Source organism: Neovison vison, chromosome 12 (genome assembly GCF_020171115.1).
Source record: "Neovison vison isolate M4711 chromosome 12, ASM_NN_V1, whole genome shotgun sequence".
Taxonomy (NCBI): domain Eukaryota; kingdom Metazoa; phylum Chordata; class Mammalia; order Carnivora; family Mustelidae; genus Neogale; species Neogale vison.
The window spans coordinates 87,410,299-87,413,498 of record NC_058102.1 but is presented as its reverse complement, the minus strand read 5'-3'; positions in this window follow the sequence as shown (position 1 = coordinate 87,413,498).

Genomic DNA, 3,200 nt, shown 5'->3' with positions numbered 1-3,200 from the left:
GGAGACTTGCCTTTCGTTCCTCCTCCCCCCACATTGTCCCTTAGCCAATCCATTGGCAAATCTATTGATTCAGGCTGTGGAGAGCCACACACGTCTAGAAAGCTCTGTCAGATTACTATCTCTTGTCCCCTGACATCCTCTGGCCCCCGATCTAACCACCATACTGTGTGTCAAGCCCACATAGACATAAGGAGATGTAAGATGAGACTATTGCCCCGTGGAACTCACTCTCGCTGGAGAAGCAGGTGGAAGCAAGTCAGGACAAGCCTGGAGATGTTCAGAGCCATGCTAGGTGACATGGAAAGAACAATCCTTCCGTCTAGGGGACTGGGGGAAGGCCTCACAAAGATGGTGACGTTTGACCTTCAGCCTCAGGGATGAGTCCTGAGGGGGCATCTCACACGAGCACCCATCTAGAGTGAGAAAAGTCACAGGGAGACAACGCTGCAAGTGGCTCTGAAAAACCAAGGGGACATGCGGGTGAAGGAGCAGTGGATACAGAAGCTGGAGGGTTGGGGCCACACCACGACTTTTATGGGACCTAGGTCTTTTTGTCTTCACGAAAAATTTCTTAAATTACATTTTACAACTGCATTGGTATAAAGATGAAAATAATCCAGGCTGATGGTATGCATTTGATTTCTTCTGGTTTTTAAAGAAACAAAAACTGTGGGCCCTTGGCTCTGTACCAGCTGTGTAAGTCGACCCTGTAGAACAGTGGGTCAGGGCCTAATTGAGAAGGCTTTGAAGGCCATCCCAATGTGGGTACACCACAGGGAGCCATAATTCCCACCTCTGGTCCTAGCCCTACTCTTGGTTGCACTAAGTATCCAAACGTTTATCAGGTGTTGATCGTTTGCCATTTATCCCAATATCCCTCCTCCTCCCCATGCATCACTCAACAGCTCTTCAACCCAATCTTAGCTTATACGCCCAAAGAAGGGGCACTGTTGTGGTGCCAACATTCCTCACCCCTACACAAAAACAGCATAACATCTCCTGGGGGTAGTCAGCTAAGAGTGACTCACAGGGAGTGAGAGGGGCAGCAGAAGAGAGGAAAAAACCACACACCACACCTAGAGAGTAGGCCCAGATTTGGAGGTGAAGGGAAGCCTAGGGAAGGTAGGTGGTCAAGAAGAGGGAGAAGGCACTGATGGGGTGGCAGAAAGGTTCATGGCCTCCCCTTAGCTAAGGCTGGGCTCACCCCAACCCAGTATTTACACTATTGCTTAAAATTCACCCCTCTAACCATTCTTAGTGTTAACCTAAAACCTTACATCTTACTTAAAACCTTGGTGCTGCCCCTGTGCCACTATCTTTAGAAGCCTTACCTTGGCATTGAATGGCTGCTCCCGCCTAGGGATCTGTTTCCCACCTGCAGAGTATTGGCACCATTGTCAAAAATAGCCAATATCCTAGAAGATATTCTTATTTTTAATTACAAAAGTAACGCCATAGAGAAGCCAAATAATACCGAACAATATGTATTTAAAGGTAAAATCGGTCCCCACAATGCCTCCATACCTATTGATTCATTCTCCAGAAGTAATAACTTCTGTGTAGAAACCCTGCCATCCCCTTCTTCTATGAATGTACAAATAGACACATACCCAGGACCATATCATCTGCAATTTGATGTCTTCATTTGCTATCTCAAGGACATCTTTTCATGTCAGTTCCTTTAAGTCTAACTTGTTCTTTAAAAGCTAGAGAGTAGTCCATAATATGGTTAATCCCAAGTTCTTTAACCTTTCCCTGCTGATGAATACTTGGGTTTTTCCCCAATTTTGCAAAAACTTGGTGACAAAAAGGCATAATCCACATCCTTGTACATTTATTTTTGTGCTTGTGTTTATTTCAAAAGGATGCATTTCTAGAATTAGAATTGCAGAGTTAGAAGAAACGCAGTGCCTTGAAATGCAGATCCAAACCACTGTCTACATCTAACCCTGAGAGTGAGAACAGAAGAGTCAGACCAGGGGTGCCTGGGTGGCTCAGTGGGTTAAAGCCTCTGCCTTAGCCTCAGGTCATGATCTCGGGGTCCTGGGATTGAGCCGGGAATCTGGCTTTCTGCTCAGCAGGGAGCCTGCTTCCTCCTCTCTCTCTGCCTGCCTCTTGGCCTATTTGTGACCTCTGTCTGTTAACAGGGAGCCTGCTTCCCTTCCTCTCTGCCTGCCTCTCTGCCTACTTGTGATCTCGCTCTGTCAAATAAATAAATAAATCTTTAAAAAAAAAAAAAAGTAATAATAAAAGACTAGCAGGGGAGATGAGGCTGGGCACGCAGTTCAGGCAAGGCTGTGAGGGCCTTAAGTGCCATCCTAAAGAGTTTGGTTTTTATGCAAATACAAATTGTGCTCCTCTGAGCTAGGCCAAGGGTGTGCAGTGGGTGGGACATCAGCCCTGCCCCTAGAGCTCACTTTGGAGTGAATATGGAGTATGCTTTAGGTAGGCTCCTAGTCCTGGGGCGAGAGCTGTCTCCTTGAGTCCAGAGCAGGCAGGGAGGTTGGGGGAGGATGGACAAAGAGGCCCTGGTCCCCCACCCAAGCTCAGTCTTCTTCCCCACCTACTTCTGTTAGCATGCTGGGTGTGGTACTGGAAAGGGGGCCCTTCACGTGACCCAAGCGCCATAATGTGATTGCCCTGAACACCTCAGTGACGTAGAGAACAGAACAGAACTCCTTCCAACAATTCAGGCCTCTTCTGCACCTGCAGGCACAAAACTTGAATTCCAGGGGCATCTGGGTGGCTCAGATGGTTCAGCATCTCACTCCTGATTTTGGTTCAGGTCCTCATCTTAGGGTGGTAAGATCAAGCCCCATGTCTGGCTCCAAGCTCATCGAGAGTCTGCTTGGGATACTCTCTCTCTTCCTCTTCCCCTCCCCCTGCTCTTTTCTCTCTCTCTCTCTCTCATAAATAAATAAAATCATAGAGAGAAAGAGGAAGGGAGGAAGAAGAAAGAAGAAAGAGAGAGAGAGAGAGAGAAAGGAAGGAGGGAGAGAGGAAGGGAAGGAAAGAAAGAAGTTTGAATTCTGGAAAGCATCTAGGCCACAAAGACCTTCAGGTGAACCAGGTGACTTTCCTGCCTCTTTGCAGGCTTCCTGGCTTCTCTCTGCCTAAATCAGAACCCCACTCATAGCCTTCCCTCTGGGGCCTCCCAACCCAAAGTCCTCTGCCCCTGCCCCCTGGCAGAGCACCCTGCA